The sequence below is a fragment of the Pristiophorus japonicus genome, chromosome 3 (genome assembly GCF_044704955.1).
Source record: "Pristiophorus japonicus isolate sPriJap1 chromosome 3, sPriJap1.hap1, whole genome shotgun sequence".
Taxonomy (NCBI): domain Eukaryota; kingdom Metazoa; phylum Chordata; class Chondrichthyes; family Pristiophoridae; genus Pristiophorus; species Pristiophorus japonicus.
Genome location: NC_091979.1, coordinates 219,828,941 through 219,846,109, shown reverse-complemented (window position 1 = coordinate 219,846,109; position 17,169 = coordinate 219,828,941).

Sequence of the window (17,169 nt, the reverse complement as noted above, 5' to 3'; positions counted from 1 at the left end):
GTGAGAATGGAGGAATGGGGTCAGTGACAATGGAGGACTGAGGTCAGTGAAAATGGAGAACTGGAGTCAGTGAGAATGGAGGATTAGCGTCAGTGAGAATGGAGGACTGGGGTCAGTGAGAATGGAGGATTAGTGTCAATGAGAATGGATGACTGGGGTCAGTGAGAATGGAGGATTATGGTCAGTGAGAATGGAGGACTGGTGTCAATGAGAATGGAGGATTAGGGTCAGTGAGAATAGAGGATTGGGGGTCAGTGAGAATGGAGGACTGGGGTCAGTGAGAATGGAGGACTGGGGTCAGTGAGAATGGAGAAATGCAGTCAGTGAGAATGGAGGATGAGGGTCAGTGAGAATGGAGGACTGGGGTCAGGTAGAATGGAGGATTGGGGTCAGTGAGAATGGAAGATTGGTGTCAGTGAGAATGGAGGATTAGGGTCAGTGAGAATGGAGTACTGGGGCCAGTGAGAATGGAGGATTGGGGTCAGTGAGAATGGAGGATTAGCGTCAGTGAGAATGGAGGACTGTTGCCAGTGAGAATGGGGGATTGGTGTCAGTGAGAATGGAGCACTGGGGCCAGTGAGAATGGAGGATTGGGGTCAGTGAGAATGGAGGATTGAGGTCAGTGAGAATGGAGGATTGAGGCCAGTGAGAATGGAGAATTGAGGTCAGTGACAATTGAGGTTTGGGGTCAGTGAGAATGGAAGATTGAGGTCAGTGAGAATGGAGGCCTGGGGCCAGAGAAAATGGAGGATTGGGGTCAGTGAGAATGGATGACTGGGGTCTGTGAGAATGGAGGATTGAGGTCAGTGAGAATGGAGGATTGGCGTCAATCAGAATGGAGCATTAGTGTCAGAGAGAATGGAGGACTGGGGTCAGTGAGAATGGAGGAGTGGGGTCAGTGAGCATGGAGGATTAGGGTTAGTGAGAATGGACGACTGGGTTCTGTGAGAATGGAGGCCTGGGGCCAGAGAAAATGGAGGATTGGGGTCAGTGAGAATGGATGACTGGGGTCTGTGAGAATGGAGGATTGAGGTCAGTGAGAATGGAGGATTGGCGTCAATCAGAATGGAGCATTAGTGTCAGAGAGAATGGAGGACTGGGGTCAGTGAGAATGGAGGAGTGGTGTCAGTGAGCCTGGAGCATTGGCGTCAGTCAGAATGGAGCATTAGTGTCAGAGAGAATGGAGGACTGGGGTCAGTGAGAATGGAGGAGTGGGGTCAGTGAGCATGGAGGATTAAGGTTAGTGAGAATGGACGACTGGGTTCTGTGAGAATGGAGGATTACGCTCAGTGAGAATGGAGGATTAATGTCAGTGAGAATAGTGACCTGGGGTCAGTGAGAATGGAGGATTAGGGTCAGTGAGAATGGAGGAGTGGGGTCAGTGAGCATGGAGGATTAGGGTCAGTGAGAATGGTGGACTGGGGTCAGCGAGAATGGAGGACTGGAGTCAGTGAGATTTTAGGATTAGGGTCAGAGAGAATCGAGGACTGGGGCCAGTGAGAATGGAGGATTGGGGTCAGTGAGAATGGAGGACTGGGGTCAGTGAGAATGGAGGATTAGGGTCAGTCAGAATGGAGAACTGGGGTCAATGAGAATGGAGGATTAGGGTCAGTGAGAATCGAGGACTGGGGCCAGAGAGAATGGAGGATAGTGGTCAGTGAGAATGCAGGACTGCGGTCAGTGAAAATGGAGGATTAGCGTCAGTGAGACTGGAGTTGGGGAAAGTGAGAATTTAGGATTAGGGTCAGAGAGAATCGAGGACTGGGGCCAGTGAGAATGGAAGATTGGGGTCAGTGAGAATGGAGGACTGCGGTCAGTGAGAATGGAGGACTGGGGTCAGTGAGAATGGAGGATTAGGGTCAGTGAGAATGGCGGATTTGGGTCAGTGAGAATGGAGGAATGGGGTCAGTGAGAATGGAGGATTGGGGTCAGTGAGAATGGAGGATTAGGGTCAGTGAGAATAGAGGATTGGGGTCAGTGAGCATGGAGGATTAGTGTCAGTGAGAATGGACGACTGGGGTCAGTGAGAATGGAATATTACGGTCAGTGAGAATAGTGATCTGGGGTCAGTGAGAATAGAGGATTAGCGTCAGTGAGAATGGAGGACTGGGGTCAGTGAGAATGGAGGACTGGGGTCAGTGAGAATGGAGGACTGGGGTCAGTGAGAATGGAGGATGAGGGTCAGTGAGAATGGAGGACTGGGGTCAGTGAGAATGGAGGATTGGGGTCAGTGAGAATGGAGGATTATGTTCAGTGAGAATGGAGCATTGGGGTCAGTGACAATGGAGGATTGGGGTCAGTGAGAATCGAGGATTGGAGTCCGTGTGAATGGAGGATTACTGTCAGTGAGAATGAAGGATTGGGGTCAGTGAGAATGGAGAATTGGGGTCAGTGAGAATGGAGGAATGGGGTCCGTGAGAATGGAGGATTAGGTTCAATGAGAATGGAGGATTAGGGTCAGTGAGAATGGGGGATTGGGGTCAGTGAGAAGGGAGCACAGGGGTCAGTGAGAATGGAGGATTAGGGTCAGTGAGAATGGAGGACTGGGGTCAGTGAGAATGGAGGATTGGGGTCAGTGTGAATGCAAGATTAGGGTCAGTGAGAATGGAGGATTAGGGTCTGTGAGAATGGAGGATTGGGGTCAGTGAGAATGGAGGATTAAGGTCAGTGAGAATGGAGGATTGGGGTCAGTGAGATTGGAGGACTAGGGTCAATTAGAATGGAGGATTGGGGTCAGTGAGAATGGAGCATTAGGGCCAGAGAGATTGGAGGACTGAGGTCAGTGAGAATGGTGGATTGGGGTCAGTGAGAATGAGGATTACAGTCAGTGAGAATGGAGGACTGGGGTCAGTGAGAATGGAGGATTAGGGTCAGTGAGAATGGAGGATTGGGGTTAGTGAGAATGTAGGTTTAGGGTCAGTGAGAATGGAGGATTACGGCCAGTCAGAATGGAGGATTGGGATCAGTGAGAATGGAGGATTGGGGCCAGTGAGAATGGAAGATTGGTGTCAGTGAGAATGGAGGATTAGGGTCAGTGAAAATGGAGTACTGGGGCCAGTGAGAATGGAGGATTGGGGTCAGTGAGAATGGAGGATTAGGGTCAGTGAGAATGGAGGATTGGTGTCAGTGAGAATTGAGCACTGGGGCCAGTGAGAATGGAGGATTCGGGTCAGTGAGAATGGAGGATTGAGGTCAGTGAGAATGGAAGATTGAGGCCAGTGAAAATGGAGAATTGAGGTCAGTGACAATTGAGGATTGGGGTATGTGAGACTGGCGGATTGGTGTCAGTCAGAATGGAGGATTGAGGTCAGTGAGAATGGAGGCCTGGGGTCAGAGAAAATGGAGGATTGGGGTCAGTGAGAATGGATGACTGGGGTCTGTGAGAATGGAGGATTGAGGTCAGTGAGAATGGAGGATTGGCGTCAATCAGAATGGAGCATTAGTGTCAGAGAGAATGGAGGACTGGGGTCAGTGAGAATGGAGGAGTGGGGTGAGAGAGCATGGAGCATTGGCGTCAGCAGAATGGAGCATTAGTGTCAGAGAGAATGGAGGACTGGGGTCAGTGAGAATGGAGGAGTGGGGTCAGTGAGCATGGAGGATTAGGGTCAGTGAGAATGGACGACTGGGGTCAGTGAGAATGGAGGATTACGGTCAGTGAGAATGGAGGATTACGGTCAGTGAGAATAGTGACCTGGGGTCAGTGAGAATGGAGGATTAGGGTCAGTGAGAATGGAGGACTGGGGTCAGTGAGAATGGAGGATTAGTGTCAGTGAGAATGGAGGACTGGGGTCTGTGAGAATGGAGGACTGGGGTCAGTGAGAATGGAGGATTGGGTTCAGTTAGAATGGAGGATTCAGATCAATGAGAATGGAGGATTGGGGTCAGTGAGAATAGAGGAATGGGGTCAATGAGAATGGAGGACTGCAGTCAGTAAGAATGGAGGATTAGGGTCAGTGAGAATGGAGGACTGGGGTCAGTTAGAATGGAAGATTACGGTCAGTTAGAATGGAGGATTGGGATTAGTGAGAATGGAGGATTGGGGTCAGTGAAAATGGAGGATTAGGGTCAGTGAAAATGGAGGATTGGGGTCAGTGAGAATGGATGATTAGGGTCAGTGAGAATGGAGGACTGGGTTCAGTGAGAATGGAGGATTGGGGTCAGTTAGAATGGAGGTCTGGGATCAGTGAGAATGGAAGACGAGGGTCAGTTACAATGGAGGACTGGGGTCAGTGAGAATGCAGGACTGGGGTGAGTGAGAATGGAGGATTGGGGTCAGAGAGAATGGAGGATTGGGGTCAGTGAGAATGGAGGATTGGGGTCAGTGAGAATGGAGGTTTGAGATCAGTGAGAATAGAGGATTGGGGTCAGAGAGAATGGAGGATTGGGGTCAGTGAGAATTGAGGTTTGAGGTCAGTGAGAATGGAGGATTGGGGTCAGAGAGAATGGAGGATTGTGGTCAGAGAGAATGGAGGACTGGGGTCAGTGAGTATGAAGTATTGGGGTCAGTGAAAATGGAGGATTGGGCTCAGTGAGAATGGAGGTTTGAGGTCAGTGAGAATGGAGGATTAGGGTCAGAGAGAATGGAGGACTGGTGTCAGTGAGAATGGAGGATTGTGGTCAGAGGGAATGGAGGACTGGGGTCAGTGAGAATGGAGGATTGGGGTCAGTGAGAATGCAGGACTGGGGTCAGTGAGAATGGAGGTTTCGGGTCAGTGAGAATGGAGGATTGGGGTCAGTGAGAATGGAGGACTGGGGTCAGAGAGAATGAAGGATTAGCGTCAGTGAGAATGGAGGACCGGGATCAGTGAGAATGGAGGATTAGCGTCAGTGAGAATGGACGATTGGTGTCAGTGAGAATGGAGGACTGGGTCAGTGAGAATGGAGGACTGGGGTCAGTGAAAATGGAGGACTGGGGTCAGTCAGAATGGACGATTGGGGTCAGTGAGAATGAAGTACTGGGGTCAGTGAGAATGGAGGATTAGCATCAGTGAGAAAGGAGGACTGGGGTTAGTGAGAATGGAGGACTGGGGTCAGTGAGCATGGATGATTAGGGCCAGTGAGAATGGAGGACTGGGGTCAGTGAGCATGGAGGATTAGAGTCAGTGAGAATGGAGGATTGAGGTCAGTGAGCATGGAGGATTAGAGTCAGTGAGAATGGAGGATTGGGGTCATTGAGCATGGAGGATTAGGGTCAGTGAGAATGGACGACTGGGGTCAGTGAGAATGGAGTATTACAGTCAGTGAGAATGGATGATTATGGTCAGTGAGAATAGTGACCTGGGGTCAGTGGGAATGGAGGATTAGCGTCAGTGAGAATGGAGGAGTGGGGTCAGTGAGAATGGAAGACTGGGGTCAGTGAGAATGGAGGATTAGTGTCAGTGAGAATGGCGGACTGGGGTCAGTGTGAATGGAGGACTGGGGTCAGTGAGAATGGAAGACTGGGGTCAGTTAGAATGGAGGACTTGGGTCAGTTAGAATTAAGGACTGGGGTCAGTGAGAATGGGGGACTGGTGTCAGTTAGAATGGAGGATGGGGGTCAGTAAGAATGGAGGAATGGTGTCAGTGAGAATGGAGGATTAGGGTTAGTGTGAATGGAGGACTGGGGTCAGTGAGAATTGAGGAATAGGTTCAGTGAGAATGGAGGACTGGGGTCAGTGAGAATGGAAGACTGGGGTCAGTTAGAATGGAGGACTTGGGTCAGTTAGAATTAAGGACTGGGGTCAGTGAGAATGGAGGACTGGTGTCAGTTAGAATGGAGGATTGGGGTCAGTAAGAATGGAGGAATGGGGTCAGTGAGAATGGAGGATTAGGGTTAGTGTGAATGGAGGACTGGGGTCAGTGAGAATGGAGGACTGGGGTCAGTGAGAATGGAGGACTGGGGTCAGTGAGAATGGAGGACTGGGGTCAGTTAGAATGGAAGATTACGGTCAGTTAGAATGGAGGATTGGGATTAGTGAGAATGGAGGATTGGGGTCAGTGAAAATGGAGGATTAGGGTCAGTGAAAATGGAGGATTGGGGTCAGTGAGAATGGATGATTAGGGTCAGTGAGAATGGAAGACTGGGTTCAGTGAGAATGGAGGATTGGGGTCAGTTAGAATGGAGGTCTGGGATCAGTGAGAATGGAAGACGAGGGTCAGTTACAATGGAGGACTGGGGTCAGTGAGAATGCAGGACTGGGGTGAGTGAGAATGGAGGATTGGGGTCAGAGAGAATGGAGGATTGGGGTCAGTGAGAATGGAGGATTGGGGTCAGTGAGAATGGAGGTTTGAGATCAGTGAGAATAGAGGATTGGGGTCAGAGAGAATGGAGGATTGGGGTCAGTGAGAATGGAGGTTTGAGGTCAGTGAGAATGGAGGATTGGGGTCAGAGAGAATGGAGGACTGGTGTCAGTGAGAATGGAGGATTGTGGTCAGAGAGAATGGAGGACTGGGGTCAGTGAGTATGAAGTATTGGGGTCAGTGAAAATGGAGGATTGGGCTCAGTGAGAATGGAGGTTTGAGGTCAGTGAGAATGGAGGATTAGGGTCAGAGAGAATGGAGGACTGGTGTCAGTGAGAATGGAGGATTGTGGTCAGAGGGAATGGAGGACTGGGGTCAGTGAGAATGGAGGATTGGGGTCAGTGAGAATGCAGGACTGGGGTCAGTGAGAATGGAGGTTTCGGGTCAGTGAGAATGGAGGATTGGGGTCAGTGAGAATGGAGGACTGGGGTCAGAGAGAATGAAGGATTAGCGTCAGTGAGAATGGAGGACCGGGATCAGTGAGAATGGAGGATTAGCGTCAGTGAGAATGGACGATTGGTGTCAGTGAGAATGGAGGACTGGGTCAGTGAGAATGGAGGACTGGGGTCAGTGAAAATGGAGGACTGGGGTCAGCCAGAATGGACGATTGGGGTCAGTGAGAATGAAGTACTGGGGTCAGTGAGAATGGAGGATTAGCATCAGTGAGAATGCAGGACTGGGGTTAGTGAGAATGGAGGACTGGGGTCAGTGAGCATGGATGATTAGGGCCAGTGAGAATGGAGGACTGGGGTCAGTGAGCATGGAGGATTAGAGTCAGTGAGAATGGAAGATTGAGGTCAGTGAGCATGGAGGATTAGAGTCAGTGAGAATGGAGGATTGGGGTCATTGAGCATGGAGGATTAGGGTCAGTGAGAATGGACGACTGGGGTCAGTGAGAATGGAGTATTACAGTCAGTGAGAATGGATGATTACGGTCAGTGAGAATAGTGACCTGGGGTCAGTGGGAATGGAGGATTAGCGTCAGTGAGAATGGAGGAGTGGGGTCAGTGAGAATGGAGGACTGGGGTCAGTGAGAATGGAGGATTAGTGTCAGTGAGAATGGAGGACTGGGGTCAGTGTGAATGGAGGACTGGGGTCAGTGAGAATGGAAGACTGGGGTCAGTTAGAATGGAGGACTTGGGTCAGTTAGAATTAAGGACTGGGGTCAGTGAGAATGGAGGACTGGTGTCAGTTAGAATGGAGGATTGGGGTCAGTAAGAATGGAGGAATGGTGTCAGTGAGAATGGAGGATTAGGGTTAGTGTGAATGGAGGACTGGGGTCAGTGAGAATTGAAGAATAGGTTCAGTGAGAATGGAGGACTGGGGTCAGTGAGAATGGAAGACTGGGGTCAGTTAGAATGGAGGACTTGGGTCAGTTAGAATTAAGGACTGGGGTCAGTGAGAATGGAGGACTGGTGTCAGTTAGAATGGAGGATTGGGGTCAGTAAGAATGGAGGAATGGGGTCAGTGAGAATGGAGGATTAGGGTTAGTGTGAATGGAGGACTGGGGTCAGTGAGAATTGAGGAATAGGTTCAGTGAGAATGGAGGACTGGGGTCAGTGAGAATGGAGTATTGGGGCCAGTGAGCATGGAGGATTGGGATCAGTGAGAATGGATAATTGGAGCCAGTGAGAATGCAGGATTGGGGTCAGTGAGAATGGAGGATTGGGTCAGTGAGAATGGAGGATTAGGGTCAGTGAGAATGGAGGACTGGGGCCAGTGAGAATGGAGGATTGGGGCCAGTGAGAATGGAGGACTGGGGCCAGTGAGAATGGAGGATTGGGGTCAGTGAGAATGGAGGATTGAGGTCAGTGAGAATGGAGGATTGAGGTCAGTGAGAATGGAGAATTGAGTTCAGTGAGAATGGAGGATTGGGGTCAGTGAGAATGGAGGATTGGGGTCAGTGAGAATGGAGGATTGGGGTCAGTGAGAATGGAGGTTTGAGGTCAGTGAGAATGGAGGATTGGGGTCAGAGAGAATGGAGGATTGGGTTCAGTGAGAATGGAGGATTGGGGTCAGTGAGAATGGAGGTTTGAGATCAGTGAGAATAGAGGATTGGGGTCAGAGAGAATGGAGGATTGGGGTCAGTGAGAATGGAGGTTTGAGGTCAGTGAGAATGGAGGATTGGGGTCAGTGAGAATGGAGGACTGGTGTCAGTGAGAATGGAGGATTGTGGTCAGAGAGAATGGAGGACTGGGCTCAGTGAGAAAGAAGTATTGGGGTCAGTGAAAATGGAGGATTGGGCTCAGTGAGAATGGAGGTTTGAGGTCAGTGAGAATGGAGGATTGTGGTCAGAGGGAATGGAGGACTGGTGTCAGTGAGAATGGAGGATTGTGGTCAGATGGAATGGAGGACTGGGGTCAGTGAGAATGCAGGACTGGGGTCAGTGAGAATGGAGGTTTCGGGTCAGTGAGAATGGAGGATTGGGGTCAGTGAGAATGGATGACTGGGGTCAGTGAGAATGAAGGATTAGCGTCAGTGAGAATGGAGGACCGGGATCAGTGAGAATGGAGGATGGGGTCAGTGAGAATGGACGATTGGTGTCAGTGAGAATGGAGGACTCGGTCAGTGAGAATGGAGGACTGGGGTCAGTGAAAATGGAGGACTTGGGTCAGTGAGAATGGACGATTGGGGTCAGTGAGAATGAAGTACTGGGGTCAATGAGAATGGAGGATTAGCATCAGTGAGAATGGAGGACTGGGGTTAGTGAGAATGGAGGACTGGGGTCAGTGAGCATGGATGATTAGGGCCAGTGAGAATGGAGGACTGGGGTCAGTGAGCATGGAGGATTAGAGTCAGTGAGAATGGAGGATTGAGGTCAGTGAGCATGGAGGATTAGAGTCAGTGAGAATGGAGGATTGGGGTCATTGAGCATGGAAGATGAGGGTCAGTGAGAATGGACGACTGGGGTCAGTGAGAATGGAGTATTACAGTCAGTGAGAATGGATGATTACGGTCAGTGAGAATAGTGACCTGGGGTCAGTGGGAATGGAGGATTAGCGTCAGTGAGAATGGAGGAGTGGGGTCAGTGAGAATGGAGGACTGGGGTCAGTGAGAATGGAGGAATGGGGTCAGTGACAATGGAGGACTGAGGTCAGTGAAAATGGAGAACTGGAGTCAGTGAGAATGGAGGATTAGCGTCAGTGAGAATGGAGGACTGGGGTCAGTGAGAATGGAGGATTAGTGTCAATGAGAATGGAGGACTGGGGTCAGTGAGAATGGCGGATTATGGCCATTGAGAATGGAGGAGTGGTGTCAATGAGAATGGATGATTAGGGTCAGTGAGAATGGAGGATTAGGGTCAGTGAGAATGGAGGACTGGGGTCAGTGAGAATGGAGGATTAGCGTCAGTGAGAATGGAGGACTGGAGTCAGTGAGAATGGAGGACTGGGGTCAGTGAGAATGGAGGACTTGGGTCAGTGCGAATGGAGGATTGGGGTCAGTGAGAATGGAGTACTGGGGTCAGTGAGAATGGAGTACTGGGGTCAATTAGAATGCAGGATTGGTGTCAGTTAGAATGGAGGATTGAGGTCAGTGAGAATGGAGAATTGAGTTCAGTGAGAATGGAGGATTGGGGTCAGTGAGAATGGAGGATTGGGAACAGTGAGAATGGAGGATTGGGGTCAGTGAGAATGGAGGTTTGAGGTCAGTGAGAATGGAGGATTGGGGTCAGAGAGAATGGAGGATTGGGGTCAGTGAGAATGGAGGATTGGGGTCAGTGAGAATGGAGGTTTGAGATCAGTGAGAATGGAGGATTGGGGTCAGAGAGAATGGAGGATTGGGGTCAGTGAGAATGGAGGTTTGAGGTCAGTGAAAATGGAGGATTGGGCTCAGTGAGAATGGAGGTTTGAGGTCAGTGAGAATGGAGGATTGGGGTCAGAGAGAATGGAGGACTGGTGTCAATGAGAATGGAGGATTGTGGTCAGAGGGAATGGGGGACTGGGGTCAGTGAGAATGGAGGATTGGGATCAGTGAGAATGCAGGACTGGGGTCAGTGAGAATGGAGGTTTCGGGTCAGTGAGAATGGAGGATTGGGGTCAGTGAGAATGGAGGACTGGGGTCAGTGAGAATGGAGGATTAGTGTCAATGAGAATGGAGGACTGGGGTCAGTGAGAATGGAGGATTATGGTCAGTGAGAATGGAGGACTGGTGTCAATGAGAATGGATGATTAGGGTCAGTGAGAATGGAGGATTAGGGTCAGTGAGAATGGAGGACTTGGGTCAGTGAGAATGGAGGATTAGCGTCAGTGAGAATGGAGGACTGGAGTCAGTGAGAATGGAGGATTAGGGTCAGTGAGAATGGAGGACTTGGGTCAGTGCGAATGGAGGATTGGGGTCAGGTAGAATGGAGGATTAGGGTCAGTGAGAGTGGAGGATTGAGGTCAGTGAGAATGGAGGATTGGGGTCAGTGAGAATGGAGTACTGGGGTCAATTAGAATGCAGGATTGGTGTCAGTTAGAATGGAGAATTGAGGTCAGTGAGAATGGAGAATTGAGTTCAGTGAGAATGGAGGATTGGGGTCAGTGAGAATGGAGGATTGGGGTCAGTGAGAATGGAGGATTGGGGTCAGTGAGAATGGAGGTTTGAGGTCAGTGAGAATGGAGGATTGGGGTCAGAGAGAATGGAGGATTGGGGTCAGTGAGAATGGAGGATTGGGGTCAGTGAGAATGGAGGTTTGAGATCAGTGAGAATGGAGGATTGGGGTCAGAGAGAATGGAGGATTGGGGTCAGTTAGAATGGAGGTTTGAGGTCAGTGAAAATGGAGGATTGGGCTCAGTGCGAATGGAGGTTTGAGGTCAGTGAGAATGGAGGATTGGGGTCAGAGAGAATGGAGGACTGGTGTCAGTGAGAATGGAGGATTGTGGTCAGAGGGAATGGAGGACTGGGGTCAGTGAGAATGGAGGATTGGGGTCAGTGAGAATGCAGGACTGGGGTCAGTGAGAATGGAGGATTGTGGTCAGAGGGAATGGAGGACTGGGGTCAGTGAGAATGCAGGACTGGGGTCAGTGAGAATGGAGGTTTCGGGTCAGTGAGAATGGAGGATTGGGGTCAGTGAGAATGGATGACTGGGGTCAGTGAGAATGAAGGATTAGCGTCAGTGAGAATGGAGGACCGGGATCAGTGAGAATGGAGGATGGGGTCAGTGAGAATGGACGATTGGGGTCAGTGATAATGGAGGACTCGGTCAGTGAGAATGGAGGACTGGGGTCAGTGAAAATGGAGGACTTGGGTCAGTGAGAATGGACGATTGAGGTCAGTGAGAATGAAGTACTGGGGTCAATGAGAATGGAGGATTAGCATCAGTGAGAATGGAGGACTGGGGTTAGTGAGAATGGAGGAATGGGGTCAGTGACAATGGAGGACTGAGGTCAGTGAAAATGGAGAACTGGAGTCAGTGAGAATGGAGGATTAGCGTCAGTGAGAATGGAGGACTGGGGTCAGTGAGAATGGAGGATTAGTGTCAATGAGAATGGAGGACTGGGGTCAGTGAGAATGGCGGATTATGACCATTGAGAATGGAGGAGTGGTGTCAATGAGAATGGATGATTCGGGTCAGTGAGAATGGAGGATTAGGGTCAGTGAGAATGGAGGACTGGGGTCAGTGAGAATGGAGGATTAGCGTCAGTGAGAATGGAGGACTGGAGTCAGTGAGAATGGAGGATTAGGGTCAGTGAGAATGGAGGACTTGGGTCAGTGCGAATGGAGGATTGGGGTCAGGTAGAATGGAGGATTAGGGTCAGTGAGAGTGGAGGATTGAGGTCAGTGAGAATGGAGGATTGGGGTCAGTGAGAATGGAGTACTGGGGTCAATTAGAATGCAGGATTGGTGTCAGTTAGAATGGAGGATTGAGGTCAGTGAGAATGGAGAATTGAGTTCAGTGAGAATGGAGGATTGGGGTCAGTGAGAATGGAGGATTGGGAACAGTGAGAATGGAGGATTGGGGTCAGTGAGAATGGAGGTTTGAGGTCAGTGAGAATGGAGGATTGGGGTCAGAGAGAATGGAGGATTGGGGTCAGTGAGAATGGAGGATTGGGGTCAGTGAGAATGGAGGTTTGAGATCAGTGAGAATGGAGGATTGGGGTCAGAGAGAATGGAGGATTGGGGTCAGTTAGAATGGAGGTTTGAGGTCAGTGAAAATGGAGGATTGGGCTCAGTGAGAATGGAGGTTTGAGGTCAGTGAGAATGGAGGATTGGGGTCAGAGAGAATGGAGGACTGGTGTCAATGAGAATGGAGGATTGTGGTCAGAGGGAATGGGGGACTGGGGTCAGTGAGAATGGAGGATTGGGATCAGTGAGAATGCAGGACTGGGGTCAGTGAGAATGGAGGTTTCGGGTCAGTGAGAATGGAGGATTGGGGTCAGTGAGAATGGAGGACTGGGGTCAGTGAGAATGGAGGATTAGTGTCAATGAGAATGGAGGACTGGGGTCAGTGAGAATGGAGGATTATGGTCAGTGAGAATGGAGGACTGGTGTCAATGAGAATGGATGATTAGGGTCAGTGAGAATGGAGGATTAGGGTCAGTGAGAATGGAGGACTGGGATCAGTGAGAATGGAGGATTAGCGTCAGTGAGAATGAGGACTGGAGTCAGTGAGAATGGAGGATTAGGGTCAGTGAGAATGGAGGACTTGGGTCAGTGCGAATGGAGGATTGGGGTCAGGTAGAATGGAGGATTAGGGTCAGTGAGAGTGGAGGATTGAGGTCAGTGAGAATGGAGGATTGGGGTCAGTGAGAATGGAGTACTGGGGTCAATTAGAATGCAGGATTGGTGTCAGTTAGAATGGAGGATTGAGGTCAGTGAGAATGGAGAATTGAGTTCAGTGAGAATGGAGGATTGGGGTCAGTGAGAATGGAGGATTGGGGTCAGTGAGAATGGAGGATTGGGGTCAGTGAGAATGGAGGTTTGAGGTCAGTGAGAATGGAGGATTGGGGTCAGAGAGAATGGAGGATTGGGGTCAGTGAGAATGGAGGATTGGGGTCAGTGAGAATGGAGGTTTGAGATCAGTGAGAATGGAGGATTGGGGTCAGAGAGAATGGAGGATTGGGGTCAGTTAGAATGGAGGTTTGAGGTCAGTGAAAATGGAGGATTGGGCTCAGTGCGAATGGAGGTTTGAGGTCAGTGAGAATGGAGGATTGGGGTCAGAGAGAATGGAGGACTGGTGTCAGTGAGAATGGAGGATTGTGGTCAGAGGGAATGGAGGACTGGGGTCAGTGAGAATGGAGGATTGGGGTCAGTGAGAATGCAGGACTGGGGTCAGTGAGAATGGAGGTTTCGGGTCAGTGAAAATGGAGGATTGGGGTCAGTGAGAATGGAGGACTGGGGTCAGTGAGAATGAAGGATTAGCGTCAGTGAGAATGGAGGACCGGGATCAGTGAGAATGGAGGATGGGGTCAGTGAGAATGGACGATTGGGGTCAGTGAGAATGGAGGATTGGGTCAGTGAGAATGGAGGACTGGGGTCAGTGAAAATGGAGGACTGGGGTCAGTGAGAATGGACGATTGGGGTCAGTGAGAATGAAGTACTGGGGTCAGTGAGAATGGAGGATTAGCATCAGTGAGAATGGAGGACTGGGGTTAGTGAGAATGGAGGACTGGGGTCAGTGAGCATGGATGATTAGGGTCAGTGAGAATGGAGGACTGGGGTCAGTGAGAATGGAGGACTGGGGTCAGTGAGAATGGAAGACTGGGGTCAGTTAGAATGGAGGACTTGGGTCAGTTAGAATTAAGGACTGGGGTCAGTGAGAATGGAGGACTGGTGTCAGTTAGAATGGAGGATTGGGGTCAGTAAGAATGGAGGAATGGGGTCAGTGAGAATGGAGGATTAGGGTTAGTGTGAATGGAGGACTTGGGTCAGTGAGAATTGAGGAATAGGTTCAGTGAGAATGGAGGACTGGGGTCAGTGAGAATGTAGGACTGCGGTCAGTGAGAATGGACGATTAGGGTCAGAGAGAATGGAGGACTGGGTTCAGCGAGAATGGAGGATTAGGGTCAGTGAGAATGGAGTATTGGGGCCAGTGAGAATGGAGGATTGGGATCAGTGAGAATGGATAATTGGAGCCAGTGAGAATACAGGATTGGGGTCAGTAAGAATGGAGGATTGGGTCAGTGAGAATGGAGGATTAGGGTCAGTGAGAATGGAGGATTGGGGCCAGTGAGAATGGAGGACTGGGGCCAGTGAGAATGGAGGATTGGGGTCAGTGAGAATGGAGGATTGGGGTCAGTGAGAATGGAGGATTGAGGTCAGTGAGAATGGAGAATTGAGTTCAGTGAGAATGGAGGATTGGGGTCAGTGAGAATGGAGGATTGGGGTCAGTGAGAATGGAGGATTGGGGTCAGTGAGAATGGAGGATTGGGGTCAGTGAGAATGGAGGTTTGAGGTCAGTGAGAATGGAGGATTGGGGTCAGTGAGAATGGAGGTTTGAGGTCTGTGAGACTGGAGGATTGGGGTCAGAGAGAATGGAGGATTGGGGTCAGTGAGAATGGAGGATTGGGGTCAGTGAGAATGGAGGTTTGAGGTCAGTGAGAATGGAGGATTGGGGTCAGAGAGAATGGAGGATTGGGGTCAGTGAGAATGTAGGTTTGTGGTCAATGAGAATGGAGGATTGGGGTCAGAGAGAATGGAGGACTGGTGTCAGTGAGAATGGAGGATTGTGGTCAGAGAGAATGGAGGACTGGGGTCAGTGAGAATGGAGGATTGGGGTCAGTGAGAATGCAGGACTGGGGTCAGTGAGAATGGAGGTTTGGGGTCAGTGAGAATGGAGGATTGGGGTCAGTGAGAATCGAGGACTGGGGTGAGTGAGAATGAAGGATTAGCGTCAGTGAGAATGAAGGACCGGGATCAGTGAGAATGGAGGATGGGGTCAGTGAGCATGGACGATTGGGGTCAGTGAGAATGGAGGACTGGGTCAGTGAGAATGGAGGACTGGGGTCAGTGAAAATGGAGGATGGGAGTCAGTGAGCATGGAGGATTAGAGTCAGTGAGAATGGAGGATTGGGGTCATTGAGCATGGAGGATTAGGGTCAGTGAGAATGGAGGACTGAGTCAGTGAGAATGGAGGACTGGGGTCAGTGAAAATGGAGGACTGGGGTCAGTCAGAATGGACGATTGGGGTCAGTGAGAATGAAGTACTGGGGTCAGTGAGAATGGAGGATTAGCATCAGTGAGAATGGAGGACTGGGGTTAGTGAGAATGGAGGACTGGGGTCAGTGAGCATGGATGATTAGGGCCAGTGAGAATGGAGGACTGGGGTCAGTGAGCATGGAGGATTAGAGTCAGTGAGAATGGAGGATTGAGGTCAGTGAGCATGGAGGATTAGAGTCAGTGAGAATGGAGGATTGGGGTCATTGAGCATGGAGGATTAGGGTCAGTGAGAATGGACGACTGGGGTCAGTGAGAATGGAGTATTACAGTCAGTGAGAATGGATGATTACGGTCAGTGAGAATAGTGACCTGGGGTCAGTGGGAATGGAGGATTAGCGTCAGTGAGAATGGAGGAGTGGGGTCAGTGAGAATGGAGGACTGGGGTCAGTGAGAATGGAGGATTAGTGTCAGTGAGAATGGAGGACTGGGGTCAGTGTGAATGGAGGACTGGGGTCAGTGAGAATGGAAGACTGGGGTCAGTTAGAATGGAGGGCTTGGGTCAGTTAGAATTAAGGACTGGGGTCAGTGAGAATGGAGGACTGGTGTCAGTTAGAATGGAGGATTGGGGTCAGTAAGAATGGAGGAATGGGGTCAGTGAGAATGGAGGACTGGGGTCAGTGAGAATGGAGGATTAGTGTCAGTGAGAATGGAGGACTGGGGTCAGTGTGAATGGAGGACTGGGGTCAGTGAGAATGGAAGACTGGGGTCAGTTAGAATGGAGGACTTGGGTCAGTTAGAATTAAGGACTGGGGTCAGTGAGAATGGAGGACTGGTGTCAGTTAGAATGGAGGATTGGGGTCAGTAAGAATGGAGGAATGGGGTCAGTGAGAATGGAGGATTAGGGTTAGTGTGAATGGAGGACTGGGGTCAGTGAGAATTGAGGAATAGGTTCAGTGAGAATGGAGGACTGGGGTCAGTGAGAATGGAAGACTGGGGTCAGTTAGAATGGAGGACTTGGGTCAGTTAGAATTAAGGATTGGGGTCAGTGAGAATGGAGGACTGGTGTCAGTTAGAATGGAGGATTGGGGTCAGTAAGAATGGAGGAATGGGGTCAGTGAGAATGGAGGATTAGGGTTAGTGTGAATGGAGGACTGGGGTCAGTGAGAATTGAGGAATAGGTTCAGTGAGAATGGAGGACTGGGGTCAGTGAGAATGGAGGACTGGGGTCAATGAGAATGTACGATTAGGGTCAGAGAGAATGGAGGACTGGGTTCAGCGAGAATGGAGGATTAGGGTCAGTGAGAATGGAGTATTGGGGCCAGTGAGCATGGAGGATTGGGATCAGTGAGAATGGATAATTGGAGCCAGTGAGAATGCAGGATTGGGGTCAGTGAGAATGGAGGGTTCGGTCAGTGAGAATGGAGGATTAGGGTCAGTGAGAATGGAGGACTGGGGCCAGTGAGAATGGAGGATTGGGGCCAGTGAGAATGGAGGACTGGGGCCAGTGAGAATGGAGGATTGGGGTCAGTGAGAATGGAGGATTGAGGTCAGTGAGAATGGAGGATTGAGGTCAGTGAGAATGGAGAATTGAGTTCAGTGAGAATGGAGGATTGGGGTCAGTGAGAATGGAGGATTGGGGTCAGTGAGAATGGAGGATTGGGGTCAGTGAGAATGGAGGTTTGAGGTCAGTGAGAATGGAGGATTGGGGTCAGAGAGAATGGAGGATTGGGGTCAGTGAGAATGGAGGATTGGGGTCAGTGAGAATGGAGGTTTGAGATCAGTGAGAATAGAGGATTGGGGTCAGAGAGA